This window comes from Polyodon spathula, chromosome 8 (assembly GCF_017654505.1).
Source record: "Polyodon spathula isolate WHYD16114869_AA chromosome 8, ASM1765450v1, whole genome shotgun sequence".
NCBI lineage: Eukaryota > Metazoa > Chordata > Actinopteri > Acipenseriformes > Polyodontidae > Polyodon > Polyodon spathula.
The window spans coordinates 35,711,018-35,730,299 of NC_054541.1; the positions used below are offsets into that span (position 1 = coordinate 35,711,018).

The 19,282-nt window shown below is 36.4% G+C and overlaps 1 long non-coding RNA gene across 2 annotated transcripts in view; it reads right to left on the reverse strand.

Moving 5' to 3' along the window:
* The window catches only part of LOC121319870, a 72,056-nt gene that overhangs the window by 12,838 nt on the left and 39,936 nt on the right, over positions 1-19,282 (reverse strand). Inside the window, exon 3 of one of the 2 annotated variants that reach the window (XR_005950758.1) lies at positions 12,425-12,499. The exons of the other annotated variant lie outside the window; for it this stretch is intronic. This is a non-coding gene — a long non-coding RNA (uncharacterized LOC121319870). The remainder of the gene's footprint in view (positions 1-12,424; positions 12,500-19,282) is intronic. 2 annotated transcript variants of the gene reach the window in all.

Genomic DNA, 19,282 nt, shown 5'->3' on the forward strand with positions numbered 1-19,282 from the left:
GACAAATTTAAATACTTAAATGTGCTGCGCCAGTGCTCAAAATGATCTACCGGTAGCACAGATGAACAGACTAATCTGAAAAATAGCACCTCCCCTCCAAATTGGCTACCTCAATTGAACAATAGATAGGTCATTTGGAGAGGCAGAAATGACAGTTCAAAATAAGCTAACCTGTGTTTTAAATAAAATGTACAGGTTTTAACCTACTAAACCCTGGGTAGCTCATCTGGAGAGGCAGAAATCACCCATGCTGACTAAGTGTCTTGACTTTATACTATATTATTATTATATGACAGATAAAACGAAATACACATAATGAAAAAGATAACTTAATGAACCAAGGTTATTACATGACAAACACAAACAATTGTACATAATGAAATAGCCAGTACCAAGCTATAATTTCATCCCGAGCGAGATCAAAAAGGTTAATGCGGACCCTAAAAACTCTCCCTTCTCAGTGCTCTCCCTCTGTTCCTGGGTTGTTCAGGAAGGTTAGGAGCCAGGACACTCCGTCGTAATAAATAAGTTAAGACTGCTGCCATAATGCTCCTTCCTATCAGCTGCTGTCTGACTTTTTCTTTGCACCCAAATAAGACCAATTTGAAATCTGACTTATTTGCTGGCGCTTCATGAATCTCATTTTAATATTACAGACTTCATTTACAAATGAGCCCCACCACCAATCTGCCCATGCATATAATTAAGGCTTGACATGCCTTAAAGTGCATGGCTAAATGAGCAGTGGAGTGCATTGCATGGTGGAGAGAATTTGGAAGTGCTAGCACAGCCTTAACTTGCCCATAGTGTCATGATACATATGGGGGAATTTTAAGGCCAGCGTAAACTTGGCCATGTAGCCTTAATGACGTTACAGGACCCCCTATGTCTTTTACTTTCATTTTTTATAGTTCTTGGCAGCTACGCTCTATGCTTTAACTGCTTATATCAAGGAGACATTGAACATGTATTTGGCAAATATTTTCTGCCCATCCCCTTGTGAACTTTACAATCAGACATGACATGAACAGAAGCTAGGCTGCCAAGGTTCAAGCAGAGCTGCTTTACTTATGGGCTTTGAATTTGACTTTATACAAATGTTGTGACCATGGCAGCCTTTTTCAATATTTAGGTATGGCACAGGGTAGGTGGAGTCAGCATAATACTCCTCTGGCATCAATCTGGTTTTGAATGCAAAGGGAAACATAATACCGTAGGTCTGTCTGTTAGTTTTTTTTGTTTGTTTTTATAGTAGTTAAGATCTAGTGGTGAAGAGACTGAGGTAGAGGAATCGAGCCTAGCTCGATTGGGTGGGTTGTACCTCACCATGTCAATCTCTCCCTAGTCTGACAAGTATCCGCTTGAAACCCTGGAACTTAGGAATACAGTGGTATTTTAGTAAGGATATCATTCTTCAGAGGGTTTTTGCAGGCCAAAGCTGAAAACTGTAACATCTTGAGCAGTGCAACGTTCATATAAATAATGTAATAAAACAATTGAGTATGTCAATGTTAATACATGGAGGTGACCGCATTTCCACCCTTGTGTTAAGTGAAAATGTGTTTTGTTTATTTTTCTTCTGGGGTTTATTCATGGCTACATTGTATGTAGTTTTTCTTCTTGTGTCTTCTGTTGCCATTTATGGATTTTATTTTCTGTACACTTGATGTACAGTTGCCTGTGACATGCCACTGCTGGTATAGTCACGCATTTTGTTTTCTTTGTGTAAATAAATCCTGCCCGCTTATGAAGTATGTCAGCATCAACTTCCTGTCTCTTCCATTCTGTCAGCGGATAACCCACAAGCCCTATCACAAGGCCCAATATACAATTCTTGAGTGAAGAACAATAATAGGTTCAATCTAGGTAGAAAGGTTAGTTCTTTTTAAAATACTACAAAAGCCAACCAAGGTATATCTGCACGGTAGTTTTGTAGTTTAACATTATACCAGGTGTACCATTGTTACCAATATACAGTATTGGTTTTTACAAAAGCTTTATCATGCCTACGTTTACAATGCTTGCCTGTGCTTTACAATGGTTTTACTGCTCTTTTACTGTGCTTTACTACGTGTTGCTATGTTTTTTATCCCCATAGGATACCACATTAAGGTTTTCTAAAGGTACACTTTCAACATAAAAAGAAAAGCCTAAGTCACTGTAATTTTCCACAAACCTTACAAAGGCAGTTCCACCTTCAACTCCTACAATTGCATTAAGGAAGGCGTGGCAATGTAATCCAATGGAAATTAATCTCCAGAAAACCCCAACAAATAATTCCCCAAGCTTTGTGTGGGCTTTTAGCTGAACCAATGCCTTTTTGTCACACACTCTCAGAAGTCAGAAGTTGTCAAAGGTCTCTGAGATGCAAAGTGAGATATGTGATGACATACAGTAACTCTGTGAACACTCTTGCAAAAACATGTGACATTTGCTCTGGATAGGTTACCTGTGTACATTTTCATAAGCAGGATATGGTATTCTGTGACCGCCCAGGGACTACTGTGATCTCACTCCAAGTAGAAAAGCTATCGGAACACTCACTGAATAGATACAAATCCCTCCTTTGCCTTGCCTGAACTCCTCCAGTGACAACATTCCTAAAATCCTCAGGGCACTGGACATAATGAATTATCCTTTAGACCACGACTCCTTGAAGCAATGCAAAGTCTGTGTAATGCCTTTCAGATAACACTTATGGAAACTTAAGGGGAAGTCTAAAAATAGAAACACAGTAACTTGAAATTATGACAGCCCCACTACCACCACCCAAAAATAGTTTTTGGTGCTTCTTCAAAAGAAGGGATGACCACACCCGATTTCAATTAGTATAAAACTAGGCAGCAACCTAATTCAATTAGTATAAAAATAGGCAGCAACCTAATTAACGAGGGACATAACAAATCAGCTGACACCAGTGTTGAAGTTCTTTAAACAACTGTTTTTCCTACCCCAATTCCTTTAAAAAAAAAAGTGTATCTCTGCACCTAATATTACAACAAAATGAGTTATTAATGGCCATCTTTCTTTCACTGACTTCATTAAAAGCCACAAGCCTCTTAGCTTGCTCAATGATAAACATACAAATAGTGCAACAAAATACTTTAATTCTTAAGGTTCCTTAAACATTAGAACACACATCCATAATGTTCCCCAAATCAGAGAAACTTGTTTAAAAAGGAAGCTTTAAGGGATATTTAACCCATCCCTTTTGATTAGTAAGAATGCATCTATTCTATTGAGGTATGATCAATACATCATGAAACATCAAATACACAAGTTAAAAGTGAGTTACATGCTATTCCACTATAGTTAATGTGCAGTCATGTGAAAAAAAAAAGAATAAGAAAACTTTTAAAGTCCTCAGTAACCCGAAAAACTAAATCTTACTAGAACACGAACGCCTAATCTTGCTTCATATAATGCACTTGCAAAAGCCTCATTCTGAGCTGCTATGAACACCAAGAAGACTGCGCTCAAGTCTTATGAAAGGTCTAAATAAATCACAAAAGCATTTTCAAAATGTCACATGTTTCTTAGAACAATCCATTATATCCAACATTCTCTCTGATCTGATCGTCGTAGTTAGTTTTTTACACTGCTGGTGTAAGAAAGCAGAAAGCAGAAACTGTTGTACCAGCACACTGTATACTTTAAGCTACCGTAGTCATGAAACAAAATCAATTAAATAGGTAAGTACAAAAGCTATGTAAACCAACCTCAGTCTCCTCAGTGCTAGGCTGTTTCAAGAAGCCTGGAAACCTTTCTCCCTGGACTCAGATGAAATGCTTCCTGGTATCAAGTGAAAGAGGAACAAGTGGCAGAGCTGTCTCTGCTCTTTAATCCACTTCACATATTTCTAGACTGGCTGAATCAACCACGGGAATAAAAGGAAAACCACACCGAGTTGGTTTCTAGTAATTCTTGTCAAGTGAGTCAACAGGCATACGTAGGTTAGTTTGCCTTTTCACCAACACAATAACAAACACTGTATTGCAAGTGTTCAGACAGATGGGGGCGCTCTCACAAAAGGTATGAAAGAATACTGCCAAGAACACATAGTCAACTGCACTTGAACCGTTTTATAAGCTTCTTCTCTAGTGCAAAAAATAAACCCTCTTTAGAATGTATGTATGTCCCCACATTTTCTTTATCAGGCCAGAATATATACAATTTGTGTAATCCATATTTGATGATTTTACTAAAGCTCTAAAAGCACAGTGGCAGGAACATCAAAACAAATGTATTATAGTAAAGCTGAGTGCATAATTGTCAAAAAACATCACCAGCAGGTAGCCAGACCAGCAGATTCATAAGGTCAGATTCTTGTGAACCAAAATGAACCATGTCCCATTACAAGCCCCGTGTATGTTTGACTACCAAGGTTAATCCATAACTTTAGATTCATTTCAAGTAAGCCTTGCGAAACGCATGACTTGTGCATTCTTTCTCAAGTCTTTTGTAATCTGAGCCACTTGCTACTGCTACTACCATCATATTCCCGCTTTGATTTATGCATCCACATAAAAAAATCTACTGATGGAAGAGAAAAACAAAGACCACTGACACACATGCCTGGCTAACCATCAATTTCAGTCTTGTGAATCACCTGACCACAAGATGACTTGCTGTACCTCAGTTCTTTTCAGATGCTTCTCCCTGCTGCACCCAGAGCTGAAATAAACTCCTCTGGGGCCCTTTTCATTTCAGGCATGAAGCGAGTCAAGTTCCTGGTTTTGAACATCATACAAAAACGATGCCAGCTTTTACTGAATCACCTGCCAACAGTAACCAGTTACTTTATTAAGAAACAAACCCTGATCTAGTTTACGCTCTTAATTCCCTAAAATTGAATTTTATTAAGTTTAGATAATATGTACTTTCAAAAGCAGCAATAGTAATGCATCTATCTCTCAGGTATACATCTAAGAAGTGGATTGCATAATGATGGCCTACATATCAACTAATAATGCCTTCTGTGACTTTTGCATTATCCTTCATAGTGAGATATTTACTTTACAACAGACAATAGTACAGCACTAAGCTAAAGCCCTAGAAGTTTGGAAATATTGTTAAAATGCTTAGTGGAAAGCTGAAGTCATTGGTGCGTAGTCAATGTAAACTGCAGGTGTCAGTTTTAAAACTATATGTGAAACAAAACAATTTTCCGGGTATATAGATGTCATTAGCATTACTGTCTGTATCTGTTCTGCTGCTGGATGAGCCATGAGGTACTCTTTTTACTGACAGGATATGGTATAATGGATCCCTTACCAGGTCATGAAACATTACTTTCTCACAATACTTACAGCAGTAACCAAATACAGTAAATCTCATATTAAACACATACAATGACTGTACAACATACATAGCTATCCCAATGATACTTATTAAACAAACAAACAAACACCACATTTACTGATTTGTTCACATCACAGCTAAATTCTTGCATGCTGCTTCATTATTCACAAACGTATTCAATACTACATACCTGTTTGAGTTATTTCAAGACCAGATACAAGAAGCAAAAATGTTGGAAGTTGCTATTAAAAGACCCCTCAAAGGGACCAGCATGTTTTAGGCTATCAATATGTGATACGCTTGAATGTCTCAATCCAGTAAATGGAGGGTTCTCTGGCCTATATAGGAACCCTAACAAGGCCACAGGAGAGGCACATTCTGTAATTCCAATAGTACTAATATAACATTGCTGTTTTTTGACAGGGTAGCCTGCCATGTGAAGGGCTGTCAATTTGACATGAGCACATAAGGTATGCAAGCACATCATAAAGGTGTTTTCTTCCTTTAACCAATAAAGCTCAGATATGAAAAACACTCCTTCATTTTTTTTGTAAAAGGCATCATGTCTAGGTTCAAAGTATGCCCACCTTAAATTTCTCTTTTGATCAGCAATACACGTTATTAAAGATTAAAAATTATTCAGTACCGTCAGCCAATCAGCTTCCAGCTCTAGCGAGCACTAATACATGGTAGATGCCCGCTGGAGCATCATTCACACCAACTGTGAATCAAATTTAAAATCAATCTGCACAAGTGCTGGCCTTTTCTTTTTGACTTGCTGTATTTCTCAGTGTAGTTCACATCTATTGGACAGTAAATACTAAACAAAATCTAAATTGGTCCAAATTAATTTTATTATCCACCAAAACCAGCTAATCAATACTTTGCATCCACAATAGCAACCAATCCTGTACTTGCAACTGCCGAGAGCCAATCACAGACTGTCAGCTCGACAGGAGCACAGACACAACAACAAAGCGAGATGCGGACAATTCAGCAATATTGCTCCATTCATATGTAGATTCAGGAGAGAGAGGTTCTAACCTTGTGAGTTAGGAGGCATTTTAGAGTGGTCTTTGATGAGAGATTGTATTGGTAGTTCAGACTCCATCGTACATGGACTGTTCAGTAATTGCTCCTTCATTCCTGATTATAAATAGGGCTTTAAAACCCTAACAAGTTAATAAAAAATAATAAATTGATTATTTCCTTGTTCTTTACTTAAAAAAAAAATGTTTGGGACTATTTTCTTAGAGCGTCTTTGCTCAGCGGAAAAAGGTACCTGACGAATCGATACAAGTTTAAGGTAAATCTAGGTTTTAAGTTGTTTTTTGTAAAGAAAACAATGGTAAAAATGGTTTTCTAATAGCGATAGTGCCCTCTCGATGATGGCTCTACTGTGTGATAGTTGATCTTGACTTAATTAGCGTCCTTGCCTTTGGCTTGGGACATATAACTCCCGTTGCAGTCAACTATCACACGTTAGAGCCCTCATCAATGGGCACTATCGCTTAAATGTTCATTTGGAAATGCTATGAGGAACACGGTTTCCTAATATTTCATGATCTAGCAGGTATAATGTGCATATCATTTATAAAGTCACTTTAAGGTGCAGCCAACTAGACCTAGACCTAACCTTTGATCCTGTAAATATGCCACATGCTTATAATCACTCACCACCATTCAACCACCTAACCAGCATCCATGCAACAGTTCTAAAAGCCATTAAGAATACAGTACAGAAAAGTACAGAATACAATGACATGGAATCAGGAAAATAAATCCATATGGACATTTCAGAGATTAGCTTAATTTGGTACACTGTTAACATTAACGAAATGAGGGCAATTTAAAAGAAAAAAAACACCCCAGGTAGCATAATCCAGATCAAATGATTTGTAAACATGAAGTAATATGGAAATGTGAAAAGATCTGTATCATTGATATATCCAGAGGTTAAAAACATATGGCACCGAAAAAGTTAATGTTCACTTGTCACCGCCTGTAATGGAACTTGTTTGAGAAAAATCATAGAATACAACTGTACCAACTATGAAAACCTTATGCAAAGCATGCGATCCGTATCATTGATATGGCCAGAGTTTAAAGCAATATCACAATGAAAGGGTTCGTTTTTTTACTAGACAACACTCTTAATGGAACTGAAGAGGCTAAGATATAGGTGTACATGTAATTTCTGTAGCATGCAATGCAAAGATATTCAGTACCTGAAGCTACAAAAAGAAAGTAAATGGTGCTGTTAGATTTTGCCTGCAGAGTTTCCATAGCACTGAAAATGTGAAGTGCAAGCCTAACTGGTTTATGAAATTAACAGTAGTGGGTGTGGTGACTGCGGTGGCAGGTTAACAAACCCACAAAAACTCCTCTTACAAGGAAGCTTAATGGCAACGACTTTACAAGTAGTTTTAAAAGGTATTTAAAAGTCTATCCTCCTCATCAAGGTAGATAATAGCACATTAAGATAAAACTATTTTTCATTTTTGTATATTCAGACTGTGCTCTAAATAGTCACTGAATGAAAAGGGCACAGTACTTTTTTTCTTCATTGTAAGTTTATATGCGCCACTAAAAGCCTTGAGAAGGCAAATAATTATTGACTATTACTGTCTTTACTGATAGCAAATGTTTGATGGAGGACAAAATCAGAAGGGATTTGAGAGTATCAAAATCCTTTAGCTTTCTTAGCTTAACTTTTCAGTTTTCTATTCCAATGAGGCAGTAATCAAGTATATCATTGAAAACTATAAATCATACACAAACACTTTCACATTACCAACAGTTTGTATTCTATGTCTAAATATTCTGAATCTGCCAAGACTTTTCACATAAATTTTAATGAACACCGCAATTTAATAAATATTGATGAAAATAAATACAATCCCAGATAACAAGCATTCACATGACTACATTTCTGTGGAAAAAAAACAGGAGCTGCAGAAACCTGCAAAAAATGTCACACACACACACAAAACTGTTAATCCTTCATCTTTTACAGCAGTTGCTCCATAATAAATGCATAAGAACGCCTACGACTACTTTGAACCAAGGCCACAGAATTCCAAAAACTCAACAGTGGCTGTTACATGGCGTTGTGACAGAGTAACATGATTCACTTGTTTTAATATTTAAATTAATAAAGCAGCACTAAACAGCCTGCTTGCCTTCTTTCATGCAGCACTGTTGTTTTATAAGCTGTACAAATAATGAAATAATAACACCTGCAACCTTGAGCTTCTTTTCATTAAAACAAAACATTTTGATCATAAGACTAATGTTTGCCACCTTTACAAGCTGATTAATTGTCCCTCTGTACATACAAGGCGACTCAAACACCGGTACATGATAATCTGCCGAACCTTAACTGGGAAAATATCTGCTTAGTTGCATAGTTTACTGGAGCACTCTTCTTCATTGTACAATGTAAGATCCAGTCATTTCATTAAACTGGCTAATTAGTAATGTTACTAAACTGGTTGTTCCCAGTATCACCACTTTTTGGTCGTCACTCATTTCAGTTTGCAGCAGCCAATGACTGAAATGAGTTTCAACAAATGTTAAAATGAGAAAGGTTCACATCTGAGGTTGCTTTTAGCCACAGGGTCGGCTCATTGCTGACGACATCTGTACTTGCCAAGTTGCTGCTGAGTTTTATGTTTTGTGATTATGTGTTTTTTTACTTCTTATTTTTTGGGGTTTTATGTTGTTTGCTGTGGTTTAATCCTAAATCAGCAGTAAGTATTTTAAACCATTAAGTACATAATAAACACAAACAACATCTATCACTATAATAACGGGTAGATTTGTGACTTAACTATGAACTAGGACATAGGTAGATGGATTTATGTGGGTTTCAGGTTCATGTGACTGAAGGATATGAAACATAATGCTAACAATTGACTGCACACTCAAATATGAATTGATCTTTCACATGTTTTTTTTGTTTTTTTTTGTAGTACAACTGAAGTTAATTCTTGTCCATTAATTTGCACTAGAACTGGACTCAAATGAGTATACTGTGCTCCTCCCATTAGACCCTTTCCTAAGCCCCTATTGCTCTCAGAGACACAACAGAATTATGACTCTCAAGCCAACCCTTTATGTTACCAAATAAAGTAGGTCAAAAAACAACTAGCATAATGCACCAACATTATAATTTAGGAGCGGATGCCGCTAAATGACCCAGTAAGTATTGAGTTACCTGATTGGTAAAATAAAACTCTTAGCAATTCATCAAACTGTAACTGCACAAAAAGTACATTATTTAGTGTTCTGAAATTAAACTGGGACTGTCCCAAATGTTTCCACTATGCATTTTTAAAATTAACTTAAAAAGTATGAAATGACTACATTCACACAATCAGGGCTGGTTTGAGTATACCTTGTTAAAAAGGGATGGTTTCAACGTGGATACTTAATCTAAGGGGCTGTGAAATGCTATGAGTAATCAACAATAAAAAGAGAGGGATCCGTTGACTTAAAGCCCTACAACTTATCTTCCTGTGTTATATTAGAGCTCATTTTGTTCGATCACACGTTTAGCACCATGAGTAACAGGACAGTCCACAGTGAATTTCTATTAGAGTTGATGATTGTTAGGTATAGCATTTTCAATCTTTCTCAAGTTTCTGGAAGTGACTCAGAGGCTGTGAGGTCAGAAAAGTGCTCTTAATTATTCATAAGGAGTGCTTTATAATGTTGGATTTAGAACAACAAATGTAAGTCTAAAAGGCCAACGCAACTGAGACTCTTCATTAAACAAAGTCCACACTTTCACATTACCAACATTTTGTATTCTATGTCTAACTATTCTGAATCTACCAAGACTTTTCACATACATTTTAATGAACACCGCAACTTACTATAAAACAGTTTGAGGTAATGTCTGGGTTAATTCTGTACTTTCATGAAATCATTTGTAAACTCACATATACACCCACACACAACCAGGCCACCTCATTCCTATATTAGTTTAGCTCCAGTATTTCTGTCTTTTGGCACTATCTGTTAGAGGCTACAAGCTGCATGCTTTTAATTCCAGTACTATATTATGATAATGATTAGTGGTTGGGCTGCACATCATTGTCTCAACAGCTATTGTTGGGAGTGGCTACAAACAGAACGACATTAAGCTTCCTCACAGCCAGTCACTCCAGAGCCTCTGGACTGTGGCCAAGATATTGGTTGTCTGATTTTTAACCAAATGTCCAACTATTACGTTAACTGAGTGGATGTGCTCCATGAAAGAACAACGAAAAGCTAGCAGAACTCTCCTAGTTTCTCCTGGGATTTGGTATTAGTTGAACTTGTTCAAAGACATTTTCTGGATGGAGACCATTTAGATCTTGGAAATCACTGACCTCTCTTTGACTTTGTCATAGTTTACACACTCAGCTTGGTACAGTATGTACTATATTTTGACACCACAAGAAGACATGGCATATCACATTGTTTGTAGATCTTAAACCTTAAACTATCAGGGAAAACCATACGAGAAAAAATGAATGAATGAGAATAAAGTATATAGTTAGGAATCATTGAGCTTCGTGTAAGTCATGTTGCAGATTGGAGTGTAAACTGCAGATGGGAGCACCTGTTTGGCCCTGTCTAAGGATATCTTGACACATCTTTTCTACCCACCTACACATCTATTGGGTCAGGTGTAAATCACATAGGTTTTTAGAACTTCACAGAAAACCTAGTAATTGGAATTCTGTACTTTTTATGTGCACGTCATTTAGTTCTTAGAAAGCTGTTGCAGTCTCAGAAAGCACACTGGCAACCACAGAATAGGTTTCTCCCTAAAGGTAATTACTGTACAGTACACCCTGCTCTGAATGAATAACCCCCTCTACATGTGGTCATGCATTTTCAAGCCTAGCTTTTTAAATGCAAAATAAACATATAGGATTAGGTTTTTACTTTCTCCCAGATCCAGACTAAAAACCAGCTACTGCTGTTAATAAACAAACAATCCTGAAAACCTCTTACCATTTTTGTAAAAAAAACATTATACAAAAATAAAGTTATTGCTGTCATATGTTTATTTGATCACAATAACATGGACATAATCTAATTGGAAATTGTACTTTCTTTCTTTCTTCCTTTTAAAAAAAAGTGCATTTAAGGACTGTGCTTATCTTCCTACGCAGTTTAAAACAGAAGTCGAACCACAGTGACCTGAAACTAATGTCTGTAAATCCCACCACGTATTTTGGGAAACGCTTTATTAAGTAAGTGAATACCCAAATACCAGCAAATGGGTATGTAACAGTGCTGGCTCCAGCTTCCTTTTAGACACCTACACACTGCAGCACTTTGAATTCCAAAACTGCTTCCTGTGAATCATTATACCATTTACCAGTTTTCATCAAACCCTAGCAGGACAAGTAAGAAAAATGAAACAGACTGTGGTGTGCTAGATAATACCTACACTACCTGCTTTTTATTCTTCTGTCTTCGGTGACACAGGGTGCCAGGTAACAGATTCTGCTAGTAATACAGTATAGTATTTATCTACTGAATAATAGTACAATACATCTTGATGCTTTCTGTTTAGCCCTTATTCACGCATTAGCAATAACTTGGTTATTAGTTCTTAACATTTTAATAGCCAGTCTTGTGGATTTCCTAGAATGGCTGTAGATTCATACATCTATGATTGCAATGCTTTGCCTGTTATTTCTTAAATAAGTACTTCAAAACACAGAAAGGAGGCAAGTTACATTTAGACTTATTTGTATTATTTTATGCTACACAGACAAATAAAACAGACAACTTAAACATTAATATTGAAAACAAATAAACGTAAAACATTTAACACAAATATACAGAAAAAAATGCTTAACACATTTTATTATTAAAAACGCATTGGTAAAACTCATTTAAAATAGCAAATGGTAGGTTCATCTTAATCAACTCGCAGTTGACAGTTTCACATAATCATTTACTTGCAGGGTTAAAACACAAAAATGTACAGCTATGAATTAAGCAGTTTCAACGTTTGAGTTTACTACTGTATATTAAGCAAATAAAGATCAATATTAGAAACTGCAACGTTATAAGTTTATAATTAATAGTTAATAATTTGTTTGAAAAAACTTACCTAGTTTCTGCTATTCTATCTTGTTCCTCGACAGCAGTAGAAGGGTGTTTTGCCCCTACACCAGAGTTACCGAGACTGGAGGTGCAATAAAAAAGTGAGTGAGCCTTATTCCTCTGACGTGTGACTCCTCTTATAAATGAAACAGAAACAGAAATGACTCGTGATGGTGTTTTCACAAAGCAACCTGCTAATTCCTCTATTTAAATCTATTGCAAACTGATTGTTGACCTACACCTCCAGCGTACAAGCTAACCTTTCAAATGTTTAAAAACAAATAAACCTCCGCCCTCCCAAAAGTACACTTCTAATCAGATCCAATTTCAAATGATTTCCACCTATTTAAGTAGATCTTGATTACTTCTATTGACTGTGTACTGCATCAAGTAGCTGAGGTATATAACACTGGAGTACATTTCATTGTACTAGTTGATGATTCACCCTCATTACACAATCACTATCTGCCTCATGGCTGCAACAGACTTTGACGATCTAGCATGATCTTGTCATCCAAAACAAGGAAAACATGCAATCCCAGTGCCATATTACACATACTGTTTAAGAACATGGTGCAACACATGGGCAACAGGAGAGAACAAGCAGCTCAATTTCAGAACCCCTGACCATGTAACATGACAGATGTTTAAAAGTAGGGACTATTATTAGAATCTCATATATGCAGGTTTGTGTTTTTGTTAAATATCGGTAAGATAATATGCCCATTTTTTGTTTTGACACATGTTGTAAGTGATTGTTGCTGGATTGCTTTTTAAGGAACAGCAGGGGAATTAAAATATCCTGATTAAACTCAATTCAGTGCTGTGAGATTACCAGTTAATGAATGCCAGTTTTGCAACACATCATATGAACAGCCTGAGAGAAGTCTCTTTGTAAATTGATCTTCTTTCTGCAAACAAACATAGCCGTGGCAATGACTCTGCACATTCTCTGTGATTTAGCCATTAGTTATCTGGCACCAGTCAATACTGGCTGTTCATCAGCATTTCAAAAATGGCTAAAACACCACTAGAAACCCTTGCAGAGCCTTGTGTATAGCTCCAAATATACAGGATTTTAAAAACAATGATCTTCTATTTGACCTGTGACAGGAGACACCTAAAGCAACAAGCATGCCAGTGACACTCATCCACCACAAGTGCTGTAAATGCAAAAATCAGTAACATGAAACAGTAGCTCACCTTCACTGGTAATAAGTTCACTTTTTTAAAATAAAAGAAATACTCTTTCACCATAAACCAATGTGAGGATAGTTTTGTTAGCCTGGTATTGTACAGTGTACACAACAAATGAAAAGCTTCATTGCATATGTGAATAGAGTCCAAGGACCCGACACCCTTCCCTTTTTTTTTATGTTACACCTAAATTCATAGAACGGATCTGAATTTGCATTACACCCACTTCAAACATTTATATACTAAAAAAAATGTTATTGCAGCTTTTAGATGTAGGCCATTTGTGGGTTACTTTTAATGCTTGGATTCTCCTCAATACAAATTATACTGTGTATGGGATAGTTCTCAAACTGTATTATTATTATTATTATTATTATTATTATTATTATTATTATTATGGGGGCCACCGGGTTTTTTTCCGTCTAAGCCAGGGTTCTGCTTAAGCCCCCAGCAGCAGAACAATCTTATTATTATAGTTTTCATAGCCTGTTAATATTTAACCCCAATTCAAGGTTGTTAAACTAATTTTCTCCACTAGCCAGCAGAGAAAAGAAAACAGTAGCCCATCATCATTTATTCTAATAAATGTAACTGTTGTTACACACTGCCAGCGTGTGTTTAACAACGCATATTAGTTTCAGAACAAAGTACATTACTCAATTGTATTTTTTGAAGCGGTACACTTAATTAAAACAAAGATTTCATTTAAATTAATCAATCTCTAGGCATTCCCCACATCCTCCTAAACGGCGCTTCATTCCTTTCACTCTCCTCAGTATTAGTATCCAAGGTTATCAAAGTGGGAGGGCACACATCTGGTGATTGGCTAAAACAGGTAAAAGGAGAGAGAAGGCTTGCCACTCTTGGCTGTTTTTTTAGATGGCTTTACTCAAGTGTTTGGCTAACAGAGGGTCTAATCATAACTACAGAGGAGAGAAGAGTGTGTCTGCCTCCTCTGAACGTCCAGTGGTGACTGAGAGGAGAATCTGGATGATAGCTGCCTCTGCGTAAAATCTATATTTTATTATTGCATATTATATAAATACATAAATACAAATCAAGTTAATTAATTTAAAAATTCTCGAGCAGGCAGTACCTCCCTTGCCTCCTCTTACAAGTCGCCAATGATTATTATTATTATTATTATTATTATTAGCCATCCAAAAGATTTCTATTCATTGGATTTCATTCACCTCTGAACTATTGATAACTAAGACCCAAAGAAAACTATCATATTTTAGGAAACAGAAATAATCAATGAAAAACAAAGTCAATTATAATACGGTTGCAAAACTTTTTTTTTATATTAAAGTACTACTTCTAACATCAAGCTAACTAATGGCCAGACCAAATCAAAGTTAGCACTAAAGCACTGGCGGTAATAAAACACAAGAATTCTCGCGGAACCAAAACAAGCCCTTTTCACTCTTCAAAAAGCAGCTATCACTTGTTGACTACAAGTGGGTTGAGAAGGGGGAGTGGTTTGTTATCGCCCGACCAAATCTACACAATTCCAGCTATAAATCACATTGCAAGATTTTCGCAGGACCGAATTTTATACTTAACTAAGAAGTTGTCAAAAGCTATCACGTATTAAGCAATTAGAAAAAAAAAAAAAAAAAAAAACACTAAATATCCTGATATTTGCGAAAAAAGTACATACCTCAAGCGCTCCACTGATCTCATATATTGAACCCTTGAAGACAACACTGAATAATTTCAAATGAATAATTTACAGTATCAAATATTATTAGATCTATTATTCCTATTATTAGCCTACTACTTTTTTTGCTACAGTTTGTTAAATGTTTAATAAAGCAATATGCATTATTTCTTTAATACGTACAAGAGAGCTTTGCATGGTTTTTTATTTCTTATCTTAGTAGTAAGCTATGACTTAAAGGCACAGTGCTCCATTACACTGAACTTCGATCAAACTCAAGACTAGCAAATGTAAACAAACTAGAATACTAATAAATAACGTATGAATGTTTTAACCACTTTAAAGGTATTAACTTTTAGTTTTTAACATTTGGTTACTCTCATAAAGTACTTCAACATGCACTAGTAAGACCTCATCTTGAATATTGTGTGCAGTTCTGGTCACCTCGCTATAAAAAAGATATTGCTGCTCTAGAAAGAGTGCAAAGAAGAGCGACCAGAATTATTCCGGGCTTAAAAGGCATGTCATATGCAGACAGGCTAAAATAATTGAATCTGTTCAGTCTTGAACAAAGAAGACTACGTGGCGACCTAATTCAAGCATTCAAAATTCTAAAAGGTATTGACAGTGTCGACCCAAGGGACTTTTCCAGCCTGAAAAAAGAACCAAGGACCAGGGGTCACAAATGGAGATTAGACAAAGGGGCATTCAGAACAGAAAATAGGAGGCACTTTTTTACACAGAGAATTGTGAGGGTCTGGAATCAACTCCCCAGTAATGTTGTTGAAGCTGACACCCTGGGATCCTTCAAGAAGCTGCTTGATGAGATTCTGGGATCAATAAGCTACTAACAACCAAACAAGCAAGATGGGCCGAATGGCCTCCTCTCGTTTGTAAACTTTCTTATGTTCTTAACATGTAGACCTACAAAAGCAAAATTACATGAATCCCAAATTCTCGACATGTAAGAACAAGTCCACCATTCCAGTACAAGAGAGCACAAATTTTATTTTGGCCATACCATTTCTGCATGCCAAGCGGTCCCCTCGAAACATATAAATCTGTGTAGATAACAAAATTACGTAATGCCTATAATGGTAGGCTAACTGTCATCTCAGAAGCACCAAGATGAAGTTTTTAAATTTGCTTTGGGTTTTTGACAGAAATAATAATAATAATAATAATAATAATAATAATAATAATAATAATAATATAATAATAATAATAATAATACAACAGCTACCCGACTCTCCGTTTAAAAATAAATAAATCTGCAATCAACTTTTTTTTTTTTTCATGGCACTGGATAGTATTTCATTCAACTTCTTATTGTACTGATCCTGGAGACATTGTTACGTTGGTTTTTGGATGTTCCATTCACCCCAAGATTTGTATTTTTTTTTTAAATTAGCATTTCAATTGTATAAAACTTGCATGGAGTTTCTTTGTTAACTGACATTTTTTAAATTTTTAATCTCTGTTCTTGTGCAGTTATAGCACACTATACAGCCTTGTGCACAACAAAGTCCTAAATGACGATATGAAGTAAATAGCTATGAGAATCTAGTCCTTTCTTTTTACCCCTAAGAACAGAAGAGAACAAATCTGAACTGTAAGTCTATCTCCCGGCCTGGAAGGGCGCCAAGTAAGGTTGATAGTATGCCTTCACAGTTGCTGTCACATTTTCTGGATAAAAACCCCACTGTTGAAGGATCATTGGTAAGGCTGTGAATCTGAAGGAAAATGAAGACCAAACAGCATTCTACAGAAGTTAGAGATAAAGTAATACAAATGCATAGATTAGGGAAAGGGTACAAAATAATAACCAAGTGTTTGGATATTCCAGTGAGCACAGTCGGATCAATAATTCACTATGTAACACAATTTTTGTTCCTGGGTAGTAAGTGTTATTTCCTAATTGCTTATGCCTCAAAAGTATAGAAAATGGCTATTATTCCCCACAAACTTTGCTTTTGTGACCAGGACAGTGATATTTCAAAATTTCCAAAGATACACAAAATACAGTATAATTGTAAATCTCGAAAAACTACTCACTTCTAAATCTTTTGTGGTCATCTTTGTATTACTTTAGTATAAATACATGTTAATTTGGATTCATATGTTGTTTTTTTCTGACTTTATGTGAACGAAAAGGCACACATTTGCCCGTTTTCCCATTGGAAATAGTGATATTTTGAAATATCACTGTCCCGGTCACAAAAGCAAAGTTTGTGGGGAATAATAGCCATTTTCTATACTTTTGAGGCATAAGCAATTAGGAAATAACACTTACTACCCAGGAACAAAAAAAATAATAAAAATTTGTTACACGGTGTAAATCAGTGGAAGTTGCATCACACCACCCAGGCACTGCCAAGAAAAGGCCGTCCCTCAAAACTCAGCGCTCAAACAAGAAGGAGGCTTGTGAGAGAAGCCACAGAGAGGCCAACAATCACTTTGAAGGAACTACAAAGTTCAGTGGCTAGAAGTGGAGTAATGGTGCACCAGTCAACCATATCAAGAGCTCTGCATAACACTGGCCTGTATGGGAGGGTGGCAAGAAAGAAGCCGCTACTCAAAAAGTACCATCTGAAAGCTCGTCTGGAGTTTGCCAGAAAGCATGAGAGTGACCCAGCTGCGATGTGGGAAAAGGTTTTGTGGTCAGATGAGACCAAGATAGAGCTTTTTGGCCAAAACTCAAAGCGCTATGTGTGGCGCAAACATAACACTGCCCATGCCTCAAGACACACCATCCCTACAGTGAAGTATGGTGGTGGCAGCATCATGCTGTGGGGATGCTTCTCATCAGCAGGGACTGGGCATCTTGTTACAATTGAAGGAAGAATGGATGGAGCAAAATACAGGAAAATACTGCAAGAGAATCTGCTTCAGTCCGCTAAAAAACTGAAGCTTGGGAGAAAATTTACCTTTCAGCAGGACAATGATCCCAAGCACAAGGCCAAAGCAGCATTGGAGTGGCTCAAGAACAAAAAGGTGAATGTCCTACAGTGGCCCAGTCAAAGTCCTGATCTCAATCCCACTGAGAATCTGTGGCACTATTTGAAAATTGCGGTCCACAAGCGTCGTCCAACCAACCTGAACAATCTGGAGCAAATCTGCCAAGAAGAATGGGCCAAAATCACTCCGACACTGTGTTTAAATCTGGTACATACTTACCCCAAAAGACTTAAAGCTGTTATTGCAGCGAAAGGTGGCTCTACCAAATATGAATGTGTGGGGGTTGAATACTTATGCAAGCAAGATATTTCAGTTTTTTATTTTTCTTAAATATTTCCCAACATAAAACCAATGTCACCTTACAATAATTGATTTTGAGTTTCAGTGTTTTAAAATAAAATATCGAACAGAACGAAATTTCAATGTACCATTTGTAATTCCGTAATATGAGAGAATTGGTCAGGGGTCTGAATACTTTTGCAAGGCACTGTATATATATTAGGGCTGCACCAAATCCAATTATTTGAGATTCGAACAAATACCGAATCTACAAAAACTGTTAAGAAAACTGAAGGAAAACAAACTGGCAGCTACATGGGACAATATAAATATATCCCTGAATAAGATTTCAGTTTGAAACTTACATAGGTTACTACTTTTGCAAAGCACTGTATATATAAAGAAACCTAACTATCCAGCCAGATCATTCAGAGTACTGTAAAGTAAATGAGGAGGAAAGGATGGAAATTGAGTACAAATGCACAAAATACTATGTGGTAACAGGTTCGCTTTAGGAGAACATGAATTCAATGTAGAATTCTACTTTGGTTTCCACTGGTAACTTCAATGTGAGAACAATAAGATTGTGAGAATACTATTTGTAACAAGCAGGTCAAATTTTCACTAGGCAGTTTTTAAATTGATCAAGATGAGATATCTACAGTTAAAAATGTTTTTATTAAAAAAAATAAACACTTAAAAAAAAAAAATAGCATATTCACATTTCCAGTCAATGGAAAATTTTTCAGTTAACAAAACTCAGTTACT